A 13378-nucleotide genomic window follows, 5' to 3' on the forward strand; every position below is an offset into this window, starting at 1 on the left:
ACCCACTTCAATCTGAGAAAATGAATCCAAATGGAAAGCTAGGGAAACTCTCTGAAATGAGACAAAAATTTGTATAATTGAATAGCTGTAGTTGAATTAATTCATTTATCTTTTACTCAGTTTTTATTCCTTAAAAATACAAGAATATAGTTGAAATCTTGATGCTTTGGAATTAAGTGAATTTATGTTTGATGACGATTTTATTTTATGTCTTTGTCAAAATGGCTTAATGTTAACTGAAATGATTGAAAGAGTATCAGATAGCTTAAAAAGTTTAGCTAGACCAACTTTTTAATTCCCTACGTCCTATGCCTTAAAGCTGATTTTAATGAAGAAGATAGAACATTTTGATATATATAGTCACATTTTCTCATCTCTTGTATATTCATGACTTTAAAATGTTCAGATATTTCATTTCTCAGTAATCAAAAAAGCACATGAAAATATCAATAGAATTATTCAAATCTCCTGTAAAATTTCAAAGTATTTCCATAGTAAATGCCAAAATTAATGGCAACACTTCACAAGATGAGGTTAATCACAGTTCATTGTTTTGCTGTTCTCTGCAATGATAATACTCATGGTATACATGTAGATGTAATAGGCAATTTTTGTAGATCCGCTACTCAAGTATTAGAGCAAGATGTTTGCAATTCTTGCTGCTGACTACTGTTTGCAGAAGAACCAGCTACTTAATTTATCAAATGCTAGAAACCATAGCTACAATGGATGTCTGCACCCACTGAAATAATTTGGAAGGCTAATTACTGAGAAGCCAGACAGTGTGGAGCGCTAAGCATGATTAAGGAAGGGAAAAAATTATCAATTCCATTTGAAAATTTAGCTCATTTCCTTGGAGGCCTGAAGATAATGTCTGAGAACTATGTGGACTGTTGTGGAGTCTTGCATTTGTGAACTTGTCAATAGACTGAGCACTATGGATGCTTAAATACAGCTGCATGTCTGGGATTATAAGGGAATTTATCTTACTCTTTAAAGGTACAATTCACTCTATTAAGGCCCACACAAAACATTTGCATTAATTTGCATCACTTACAATATGAATAATAATTCTCCTATCCTTCTCCCAACATTGCAAAGTCCTCCTTAGCAAACCTAAAAGAATTCATCACTCCCTGAATTCATCAAATGCACAAAAAACTTTACCTCACTACGATTAACTCTGTCCACAATACATTAAAGAGCTTAGTCCATCAGGACTATTTGCTGTGCTTGCTTACACATCAGAAAGTCTACTCCTCTGCAGCCTTGTGAGTAAACTGAATTTTAATTTCAGATTTGATGTCTGGTCCCCTAGTTCTTGTTTTATATAAATCATAGATTAAACTGCCCAAAATATTTTCTGCATCCTGTTAATTCCATTGACAGGATCTCATGCTATACTCCATAGTCACTGCTTCTCTACTCAGAAAGAAATGGTAAAAAGATATATTTTTTCCTTTTTTTTTTTTTTTTACAGGAAGCTAATGCACAACCTCCAGCTTAATGTGAAACATTCTAGTAGGACATATTTTCACAGGTCACAAAAATTTAGGACACACTCATAAGTCAGGTCAGGTGAGATTACCGCTCCTGTGTCACTGCCCATCAAAACTGCAGAGTGATTCTGTTGGCCAGCCTTAACATCTGTCAAGAAAATAGCAGATGGATTACAGCTGAGCATTGCTTTGACCGTTTGTGATCTTTGTAAAAGAGACCCAATGTGTTACAAGGAAAGAGCACCGAGGCTTGTCAAGAAAACCTGAATAATTCCTATATTGCTCCCCACGGCTTTCATTCTGCTTATGTGCTATGCAGTTCAAGAGGCCCACATCTCACCTTCTTTAATGTCCTTCCTAGTTCTGCCAAAATACCCCTGAAATCTGTAGTGGCTGTCCTGGTGACCAAGGGGACGTGACTGATTACCTGCGGAAAGCACAATTTTTGTTGGGCATTGGCCAGAAATACCAATTTGCCTACATGTTGTATGGTGCAGAAGAGAGAAGGTGCTGTCGCCAGAAGGGACCTGCAAAAACCAGATGAAATTAGGCTCCTTGGTACTGCTGAAATTTTTATGCAGTTGTCTTCCAGAAAAAGTCTCAGATGTCCTCAAATATTAATACATGTAATGAAATGCTCAGATTAGCAATTGCATAAATCCATTCCTCAGGCGGAAGTTTCAGCCGGCGGGATGGCAGCCGATAAAAAAAGATTGCTCCAGCTACAGTCACCTTTACTTAAGCTGATGCCAGGTGCTATCATCCAATTTAGAAGTCAACACAGTATGTGAAATATGCTTCTCTGGGGGGCAAAATCTGACTCATATTATTCTCAGCATACCGGCGTGGTGGGTGTGAAATGAGACACTGCGGGATGGGAGAATGAGGGCAGATTGTGGTTGGGAGGATAAAAGGGCTTCATGAAACCTTTTAATACATTTTAACTAAGAGACTTGGGGCCGTATCTTGTTCTCAATTTTGTGTTGACCTTTATGGGGTTTTAAAAGAGAGCAGAATTTCCCTGTTCTTAATTTATGCCACTTACTAAAGATCCCTGGAGTCAAATCTGTGCTAATTTACACAGTATGCAAATCCTCTAAAGTCAACGGGTTGCAATGTAAATCAGACCATAAATCAGATCAGAATCTGGCCCCTGAAGAAGATCTGATGAAAAAAACTTGCCCTAAATGATTCTAAAGGAGCAGCTAAACCTATTGATTTTTATTTAAATGAATCACATTTGGATTAGGTCTCAAAATGTTATTAAAAATTGAAACAGAATGATCTTTATTCTAGAAGATGAAAGTATTTAGCATATCTACCCACTTGGGACTTGAAGGGAAAACCTGTACCGATAGCAAGAACCAATTCCTAACCAATGTCGGAAAATTAAAATATTCCATAAATGACAAAATCAAAATTTGGTATTAAATATTTAAATAACATTGAAATATCTAAGTGAAATGGAGATAAGCAGTAACTTTATTTCCTTTTATGTTTGTTTTTGTTTTTTAATGCTAGAATCTTTATGATTTACTAAAGCATTTGTTCCAAGGCCCTGGATATCCTTGATATCTCCACACATTCATAACGTATCATTTTGGATCAAATTCATGGCTGGTTTGCACAGGTGCAGTCACATTAATTTCATACCTCTGAATTTAGCTCCTTGCTGTGTATCTGGAGACCATTCATCAATATTCTCTAGAAAGTGGCTAGCTCCCTTCTCAACAAATAACCATATCAGTCTCTGATATTTTCAGCCAGAACAAATTCCTCTTGGTGGCTTTCATTTATATATGTATATTCTTCTAAATATAGGATATATTCCGCCAGATGGAAAACAGGGTGTATATGAGCTTCTATGACAAACTTTAAATAAATTGGGTTTGTGAGGAGTCCTTCTCAGCTGGTTATTACATCAATAAATCAAGAAGTATCAAATGCAGAAACATTCATCAGATTTTGATAATGTCTTACAGTTATTCAGAACAGCTGACATAAAATAGCTATAATTACACATTTGGTATTGTATCATGTGTTTCATATTTCATAACATTTATTCTCAGTGAATGTCTCAACAGTCTCCTATTAGTGGAAGGCCATTATCCTTTGACAATAGCCTATTTTTCTATCCTACTGACATTAACTCTTAATTATCTTTTTTTTTTCCTTTTTTTTTTTTCTTTTTAACAATAATAAATTAAAGTCAATGAGGATTATGGAAATCTCTCTAACTAATACCCTGTGACTGTTACCTTAAATGCTTAGGGCTACGAAATGAAATTTAGTGTGTATGAGCTCAAAGAAGCTATTTACTACTTTAACATTTTACAAGTCATACATTAACATTTAGCAAGCCATAAAAAATTTACATCTTTAAGCGATTTGTACTTAATAGGTTAGCAATATGCATTTCATTCAGGACACTGGGAACAGAACCTATAAAACAAAGGCATTCTGCATTGTCTGCAAGTCATTTATACTGCTGGTGAATGTACCATCAAACTCACAGAAAGAGCCTGGTGTGCTTTCCCTGTTTTGTTAGGAGCTATTTTTCAAGAGAATAACAGTACAGTTGCAGTAGCAGACAGATACAAACCAACTTAAAGTTCTTCAGCTGCTAGCAAAATCACAAAAATTTAAGGAAAAAGACATTTTTCAGTCAAAAGACATATTAATCACTGCAACCACTATAATGAAGTGATGAACATAGTTTATCACGATTAGATTAGAATAAATATCGCTATATAATGTCTGTGAATATCTGCCCAATTTCTTTTCAGTAGTTCATTGCAGTTGGTTTTGGTCACTTTCTATATGCACTGAAAAGACCTGCTATTAAGGACATACACCTCGTCTCAGGATTGTGGTAGCCAACCTCCGGAATGCTCTGTGAGTGAGTTATATCCATAGTTAACAGAGACGGTGCCACTAGGTGGTACCCAAGAATATAAAGCATAGGCAATCACTTCTGTAGGATCGAGTCCTGGTTTTCCACGGGAAAAAAGCTTTCTTTGTCATTCTGAAAAGGGCAGTGATAGTCTCATCACCTTCCAGGTGGACATTGGTGGCACAGAGAAAGGAGAGGGGAGGCCAGATGCCTCCCAAGTATCATCCTGTTCTCCCAATTCCCATGCAGCAGCACTAAGCACCGGGGCAGCCTTCTTTTCAGACATGGATTATTAGAACCTTGCGAAGAGGTGTTCAACATGAGAGTGCAAGCTAAAAATTCTCCAGATTGAAACAGAATGGGAATTAATTCATGCAAATTCTCGACTTCTTTCAAATGCACACCTAACAGGAAAAAAGAAAAACAACAACAAGGATTTCCAGATTCATAATTCCTTTTAAATTATTTACTCTGTTCTATTCATGATTATATAAGCTAATTTGGACATGCAGCTATTTTTCTATTTGCGTATCTGTGCCATTGAAAGCTGAAAAATGAATATGAGAACAGCTCAGAATAGGATGCTTAGACAGCAAAATACTGCAGCAATAACTAGTAAAATGTTTCTTTCAAAATAACCATGTAAGATGGTGCAATTTGTTTAAAAAAAAATAGATTACAGATATGTTCTTACTTTCAAAAGTTATTCTCTTTTACAAGTGTATTATTTATTTCTTAAAAAAAAAAAAAAAACGTACCATGCATTACTGCAGTCTTGAATTGGTCTCTGAAGGATAATTTGGCTTTTCCTCTGGGAGATCACCTGGGAAGCGGGCTGCTGCTGTAAGAGCTCTGCAGCCTTTACACTGTGGAGCTGCTGGCGCATTGCTCTGCTGCAGAAGGCTATGGGTAGCACACGGGGCATGGACTTCAGCAGGGAAAGGTGGAAAGTTACTGTGAAAATGGGAATATGTGTTCCAATCCTGATGCTGTCTTAGGAAAGGCAGTGGAAAAACAAACAAACAAACAAACAACAAAAACAGTGCCCCAAAGAAATATTAATATCTTTCTGCTACAGACTTTAAGTTTTGTTGTTTGCTTAGTAATATTATTATTTTCTTTTTAAAGTAATTTTATCAGTTAATCTTTAAAACAGAAATATCAATTGGACCATTCCACACCTCCTCCAAAATAAGCCACTTTTTAAAGGCAATTTGATGAAATATGTTCTTCTCCCTTATAACTTGTGTGTGATGTGAGGTGTTCTTTCCTGTCTAGCCCATCTTTGGAGGGCAAAAGAAAATGATACTACAGACACTGTCAGATTTTGTTTGTACCTCTGTCTCCTTCTAGATTAAAAAGTATACTGTTCCAGAAACATACAATTACAGAAGTATTTCTAAGGTCTTGAATGTTTCTAAGCTACTCCTTCAATTAGAAGGGTAATAGTGCTATTTCAATGCTCAGAATAAATGAAGCAAATACTGTTCCAAAATGTTTTAAAATAACATTTTTTCCCCTGCCTGCAAGAGATCAAGTAAACTTTCAGATGTTTTGATTCTGAGCAAGCTTTCAAACTGTTGATTCAATCTATAGCTGAAATTACTTCGGGATCAGAAATTTTTTTGCTCAGCTGATCATTTTGAAGATGTTTTGAGGCACATACAGACCCAGGAAAAATGATGAAAAATCATACTATCATGAACTGCGCTGGGAGCAGCATGGTGTCATCTACAGTGCCATTGCTTTTCAGGTTTGCTTTTTCCCCAGGGTGTGCCTGCCTCCTGAGCAGATGACAGAGTTCTGACCCATTGCTCTTTCATCCTGCCTAGGAAATGTAGTGCCTATAGCTCCCCAAGTGAAAGATCATGGAGACTTTCAGCAGCTGGCAAAGGCATAAGTATCGCAGCTAATGCTCCAGCTGATTTCAAAGCACAGTAGGTTAAACCTGCGCATACAGGTAATGAAGCAGCTTGAAGACAGGTCAGTGGAAGTTTAGGCAATCAAAAGCCATATTGTTTGCTGGGGATTTTACTTCCGAAGCTCCCATCGTGGAGACCTGAGAGACCTTTCATCAATTCCCACCTGCATATTACGTCTTTGAACTAAATGCTCAGAACATTTACTCTGTTCTCACTTAAAATCCAAGAAGAGAAACAAAAGAAATAGCAATCTGAAATGCTCATGCTATAATTCATAATTTTGTTGACTTTTCATTATGCTTTTATTAAACTGACTATAATTGGAAATATCAGAATAGCTCCTCTGGCACTGGGTACTATCAGCAATTCTTTTGTCTTTGTGAGACATAATGGGGGAAAAGAGGGCATGGGGATATTACGTCTTGCTTATTTTGGGATATCCTGATCATACAGTCGGCAAAGGTCTTTATCTGGTGGGAAGTTTTCAAGAAGATCGGGGCCAGAGGATCTGCAACTACCTTGCATATCTGTCCCGATTTAATGGCTACGGTTGTAGAGAGGGGAAAGAAACAAAATTATTTTCAATAAATCTTACACATAACTCAATGTACAACCAAGCACATCAACATTAGGAATCAATTAGTAACTCAATGCATAGTTCTGAATAGCTGTAAATTACTGTGTACACTAACAGCTTTTAAGCAAACCTCCAGGGCAGGTTCAGTTTTTTCACAAAAAAACAGAAACAAAACAAACAACAAAAACATCTAACACCATAAAGCTGCATAGGGAAAAATGTTCAAATTAACATAATCTATTTTAATTTACAAGTATACAAGTCTTACTTTGAGCAAAACCGGCAACAACAAAAGCAGCACAATTCTTTCCATATCTGTCTGGATCATTTAGAATATTTCTCATTAATATCATAGCTCATAGAATAATTTTCTCTATTTCTTTCTCTCTCTCTTTCATCTGTAATATCTGTCACTCCAGTATGCTGTGCTTAGAGACTTCTGCAGATTTTTCCTGCTCGAGTCTTTCTTCCCTTTGCTCTAAACTATAGCACATTTAAGTGATGTAACTCATTAACTTCCCCATCCCCATAAAAGTGCCTTGTTCTCGCTGAAGTCCCTATGAAAATATACTATGTAAAAATGGAGATAAACTGTTTTGTTTATTGCCTTTCAGCAACTCCCAAGTACATATGTTTAGGAAACCAACATATATCTGGCTGACTCCCAGCAATTATCAGGATCAGTTCTGCTAAGGAAGAGAATGTGATTTTTAAGTCTGTTCTTTAAGCTTTATCATTGTTAATGGTACATACTTCACCAAAATTTTCTTCAGAAGCATTATGTCAAATGCTGACTTCATTGCACATATGTCAGACACTGATATCATTATTATTACTCAAGTCTTACTGGAAAGAAGTTGGGGCCAAAGCACTTAATTTACTTAATTAATTGTTAACTGATCAAAATATGTCTTCCACAGAGAAGATGGGAGTACAATGAAGTGAGTAAAATTTCTCAGGAATTTAGATCAGGCATTAAGTAAAGTACTATCTTTTGGAAAAATATACGTCACCTAATACAAAAGTTCTTCTCTTTGTTCAGGAAGTTTGTTAATATTCTTGCTTATGCCATGATGAGCACAAAGGTTCTGCATAGGTACTAAGCTTGTCTTTTTCCTGCGTTTGCAATATGCATAATTCAGACTTAAAATGAAGTCTCTTAGAAAAGCATAGTGATGATAAAAAAAATTCAAGTATCTTGTAGAATGGGAAAGAGAAATCAGAGCACCCCTCACTGTGGTCCTCATGACAAATATTGGGTGGCCAATATCCTTGTCCTGTAAGTAACTAGAGAGAGAGTAATTTTATTTGGGAGAGGAGTCCCATTAAATTCTTCTATTTAGTCTGGTAGTTTTAGTGGTAATAGAGAACTGTGGGTCTGAATGGAGCCTCATATGTGTTTTATGTCTACTTTTTGTCTACTTCTGATTTTTACTTAGTTAAAATTAGGACGTGGAAGAGGATGTTGTTCATTATTACAGTTTGCAATGCTTTAAAATACAACACTGCTGTAGAAAGGAAGAATATCCAAGAAAAGCAAGAAAGTAACCAAATACTCTGCTTTCCTTTTTTTGAAGGCACATCCTACCTTTTTTTAGAGATTAGGAACACAGCGTTGTGCACCTACTTAGAATTCATTTAAAACATGCAACCACTAAGATACATTGCTTTGGTTATTTATAAACTGTCAAAGGATTACATGAGGACAAAATGAGCTTGTGTAGGTAGTTCGCACACCTAAAATACATTGGGAGCCAGGTATACTTCTCAAGGCAGCAACAAAACTTTCTCTGCCCTTTAGTGAGCATCAGCATGCAAAATATGAACATGAGGCATTGAGTGAGCTTAGCCTAGGAATTTCTGTTGGCTCCTCCAGCATCTGCTTCTCCCTGAGCTACCCAGGAAGCCTGCAGCATTGATGTTGGGTGCTCCCCAGCTACCTGCCAACAGCATCTCAGCGCTTCTCACAACTTCTTTCTAATTATTTTACTAGAGATAAAGTTATATGAAAGCTCTGTTTACCAAAATCTTTCATGCCTTCACAGCTAAAGCATAAGAAGTTCACTTGTAATGTACAGCCTCATTTAGGTCATCTAACCTGAACTAGGAGGAAGAAATTGAATTAAGAGCTGAGCTAGCAAGAATTATATATTGCATTTGCAAAAAATAAAGCACTTCAAATCTCAACATATTACATATAGAAATACATTAAAATAGTGTTAAATTGGCAGAAACAAATGCTTAGAAACTTGGAAATACCATTAAAAACATTGCTACCTCATGCCACTTCACACTAACCCTTCTTCTTCATATTAAATATAATACTGCCTTTAACTGCTTTTCATACCTTTTTCCACAAAATCTTTCCTTTGCTCTCTTCACAATACAAGGTTCCCTTCCCCTTTTCTCACCTGTCCTTCTCTCGTTTCCTCCTTCACCCCAACTTTTCTCTCTTTAGTTCTTCCATATCACTGAAACCAATGACATCTCCCCCACGCTCCCATCCCTTTCCATCCCCTCCACCTGCTTGTTCTGCCCCCTGCATCTCACCACCTCCAACATCTCCTGGACATTTACTGACCCCTCACACTGTCATATAACCATCTCAAACGCCACCTCGTAAATCTCATCGCATGTCTGAAGAATTTCTTTCTAACATTCATTGTCACTCCCACAGCACCTGTCATTATCCAGGATAATTAATTCTTGATAAGTATCAGGAAATAATAGGGAGTTGTTGGTCAAGGGCAGGGTTCAAGCCATAGGGGCTCAGAAAGGATGCACTATCAGGTAAAGGGGACAACACTGAGTTAACTCTTCGCCTCTTACAGCTCTTTTTAATTGGCGCTATTAAAAGTTTGCACTACATTTTGTCTTGTATTTGAACTAACAGAAGAGTATCACCTTGACAGGCAATCATTTAGGAAAAAAAAAAAAAAGTATTTAGAGTTAGAGCAGTTACACTGCAGCCTGAGTTCCACACAAAGACATCAGTGCATGTCACTGCAGGATCTGGCTTGACCGAGTTACGAAGAAAAGCGGTGAAATGGACGATTCCCAAAATACTGTCAAAAGAGACATTTTCTCTCTAATGCCTTTCAAGTATACAACCTTAGGACTCACTCCTATCAACAGAAGGTAAAAGATTTTTAAACAGACGTGCAGTTTTAAAATTGACAGTGTCCCTTTAACAACTTCAACAGTTGGGGAGTTTTATGTAGGTGGGTGGCTCTGATGCTAAATAGTTAAACCTGCTTCAATTAAGAACTTGTGACTTCCAAAATTAAATCTTCTCTGTGGAAGAAACTAACAGTGACTAGGAACAAAGAACAGTGGAATACGTCAGCTTTAATTTATCCAGGTTCAAGGAGGGTCATCTATGTGCCTGATTTTTTTTTTTTATTTTTATTTTTTTAATGTGAAGAATTAAGTCAAGTTTTGTCTCTGTCACAATAAAATGTTTCCACCACTGTTATACAGTAAGTTTGTTCTCTCATGAGTAAAAGATGCTGGGAAACATCTACTAAGAGCAGAATACATAAGAAGCTCCATTTTTTTTTATTTATTATGTTGTGATAGTGCATGTAATTTATATCAAATTCATATCACCTCTCATACCTAGTTGTCCTTTCTTATGATTTTTAAGGATGTCTAGGTCTTGTAACTATTCACAGTCCTGCTCTATTCTGCTGGCTGTACAGTATATTTCCATTTTCTACAGTGCAAAAAGCCTTCCTCTTCAGCTTCCCAGGCTGCAACTTCTGTCCACTAATGCTTCTTTCAAGTCAATGCTCATTCTTCAAATCCCCTGTCCTGTTTACCCTGTTTACTCACTACCTTTTGAGTCTATCAGTTTTTCTTTCATCTCATCTTCAAGTCATAGGCTATTTTTTTTTTTTTGTTGCTGTTTTGTTTTCACCATGAGCAGGCCAGAAGTAAAGCATATAATTATTAACAATCTAATAAAAAGTCACACTATTCTAATTACTACTAAAGACACAAGTGCCGCTGCTGTGATTTGTAAATTTTGGTGAGATGCCACTGCCCAGTCTGGGGCTGTGCTGGTGTGAGCATTGAGCTCCTTGGTACGCCAAACAGATTAATTGTGCACATGTGTAACATCTTTACATTCGCCATATGTCATAAGTGCAATGTATCTCAGATGTGTTGCCTTCACAGTACCAAAAACGCAGTATCTGCAAGCAGTGCAGTGAGCTCTGGGGCCTCTGGCACTGGGCACCTACAGTCGTTCTGCACTTGACGTGTGCTTCACTTGTCCTGTGCTCTACAGACATATCTGCACATACCGTGTAAAACCACTGTGGGCTGTTTCTGGGCTTGCAAAAGCTGATAGGTCTGCAAGTGCAAATGTATTCTCATTAATTAGAATAAATGACCTCATGGTTTCATGGTTAAGTTCCCAAACTCCCAGTGAAGGAGCCTTTTGCTCTGTTAAACACAGCAGAATTTGCATCTAAGGGAAACATTTTAGGATTCTGTGTTTTACCAACAATTAAAGAACTGAGCTGCTGCTTTGCTTGCACATTTGCAATGTAAATCTGGAAATTTGGGCCGCTGCAACATAGTTTGGTTCCAAACTTGTAGTCATATTCACAGGGATGGAGAGAGTGACCTTGGTTGTGATAATGGTAGAATTAAGAATGAGAATTAGCTACTTTGTCTCACAGAAATTGTTTGGCTAGTGAAGATAATTTTTCGGGCAGCTTCTGCCAGTGTAGAGCATAAGGCAATATGAGCTGCACCTCTGCGTGTAACCAAACATAGAAGGGAGCGAAGCAAAGGAGCCTGGCCAGCAAAACCAGGCGAGGAAGCCATGAGGCTTGGATTCAACAGTCCACAGTCATCTCCTCTAAAGGAGAGTACAATTAAAACCTGGACCGTGATTTTACATATCACCCTGTAGTTAATCAGCTTTGGAAGGCTGTGGTGATACAAACAGCCTTCTCTGCTGGGCAGCACCACCTGAGAACCACTGCTCCTCCTGGGTCAAAAAGAAACCACTGGCTAAAATTTCAAAAGTAATTTTCTCAATCACCATAATTCAAAATTACCCTAGCCAATTCTACTTCTTCTTCTTCTTTGTCCAAAAATGAGCCCCTATTACTGCTTATCCTTGGTTTGTATGTGGAGAATTGCCACTGGCCGTGGGGGAGAGCCAAGAGAATAAACAGCCACTGAGCACAGTCATGTTCCTAAAACTGAAACATAAACGTCCTCAGAAAAGGATCTGGAAGAACCTCAACACAAGGGAACTTCTCAAAATCATCCTCTCCTTGTAGGACTCTGTGCCGAGGGAGGGTTGGTCTGCCTGCAGACTGCTATGCTCTCCTGTGGTAAGGATTCTCTCTTACAAGTCATCAAGGTCCTTAAAATGAACCATGATTAATATATTTCATAGATTGACTGTTTTATATCTGAATTTTTAGTCTGCTTCACCTCTGTAGGAGCACTGCATCTAGAGCTCTCACATCCATGCCGTTTTTGGTATACCCGTAGTATCCTAGTTATTGCATAATTAAAGATCTTTTAATTAGATCATGCAGAAGAATGTATATATTAGAACCAGTTTACACTTGAGAACATTAAAGCTAACCATGATTTCTGTGTTTCAATCAAGATTATTTGTTGTATAGACATGTGCTCTGTCTTGTTAACACCTATGAACAGTATGTTGCAGATACATGGAAATATCTAGTTAAAAATATGAAGGAAATAAATAATGTAAACTGAAATATTATGTGTTTCACTGTGACTGTGTTTTGAATCTACAACATACCAGCAGTTTTCACGTAGAGAAATGGTAAGATTTTTTAACTTTCCACTCAAATGAAATTTAATTTCTTTATTCCTCAAGCTTCATTCAAATCAGGCTGGACACCAAAACCTCCCCCTTTCATGGAAGTCTCATCATAACAAAAGTCATTGCTACATTTAAAGAAAAAATCAGATATATAGAATCATGAGTTTATTGGCAGCTATGGCAAAAGTTACACTTCTTATTAACATTTTAAATGAAGTCTTTGATTGCAACCCTGTGCTACATTAAATTGTGCTGAGAAGGGCTATGAAATTACAATCTCAAGAAGGGGAATACTGCTGTTGGTTTAAATCTGTCACAATTAGAATAATCAATCTCTGGGTATATACCCCCTTGTGGGGATCTTTGCAGATAGATATGAAAATTGTATCTCCCCTAAAAGAATGAAAAGCTTGCAGCCCCAGACCTGCAGGCTGCTTTAGAGGGACAGGACCCGTATCATACAGTTTCCATAGAGATACTCCACTCAAGCCAGGACAAATCTGCACAGAGCAGTTTGGCAGGATGAGACTCAAAGTTTTAAAAAACAATTCCTTGACAGTTAATAAAAAACTCAATTATAAGTCACATAGCATTAAAAATATGACAGGAAGAGAAAACAAGTCATGAGACACCTATTATCCAAAGATATTTCCAATTACAAATTGC

The 13378-nt window shown here is 37.2% G+C and overlaps 1 long non-coding RNA gene across 3 annotated transcripts; it reads right to left on the bottom strand.

Annotated features, from left to right (window-relative positions):
- Window positions 1–1452: 1452 nt before the first annotated feature.
- Window positions 1453–12710, bottom strand: LOC106040989 (uncharacterized). Of its 3 annotated transcripts, none has more exons than XR_001210213.3 (3): window positions 9239–12710; window positions 5151–5381; window positions 1453–4796 (listed from the first exon to the last, which is right to left on the bottom strand). It is a non-coding gene; the product is annotated as an uncharacterized lncRNA (long non-coding RNA). The 3 variants fall into 3 exon arrangements; XR_007162847.2 differs by having other exon boundaries at window positions 9303–12708; XR_010832617.1 differs by having other exon boundaries at window positions 5151–5346; window positions 9239–9315.
- Between the last annotated feature and the right edge of the window lie 668 nt (window positions 12711–13378).

Source organism: Anser cygnoides, chromosome 6, assembly GCF_040182565.1.
Source record: "Anser cygnoides isolate HZ-2024a breed goose chromosome 6, Taihu_goose_T2T_genome, whole genome shotgun sequence".
Taxonomy (NCBI): domain Eukaryota; kingdom Metazoa; phylum Chordata; class Aves; order Anseriformes; family Anatidae; genus Anser; species Anser cygnoides.